The following is a 247-nucleotide window of genomic DNA, read 5'->3' as shown; positions in this document are numbered from 1 at the left end:
CTGCTTGACATGCAAATATCACGAAGGCATGAAATCGAAGCCATCATTTACATTTGCTTTGGAAACTTTTTTTTCAGTGAAGGAATTGATACAGCGTGGGCCTGTGTGAATGGAAATGACCTTGCCGACGCCAGATGAATACAAATCGCAGAATCCAATGAATACATGCTTAAATCTCGTGATTCTTAAGGTGGACGCGACACATCTTCTCAGATCTGGGGTTTTAGTGTGGGTCTTTTTCTCTCAC

The sequence above is a fragment of the Penaeus monodon genome, chromosome 20 (assembly GCF_015228065.2).
Source record: "Penaeus monodon isolate SGIC_2016 chromosome 20, NSTDA_Pmon_1, whole genome shotgun sequence".
In the NCBI taxonomy this organism is placed as follows: domain Eukaryota; kingdom Metazoa; phylum Arthropoda; class Malacostraca; order Decapoda; family Penaeidae; genus Penaeus; species Penaeus monodon.
The sequence above is the reverse complement of the archived record's forward strand: the minus strand, read 5'-3'. Positions refer to the sequence as shown.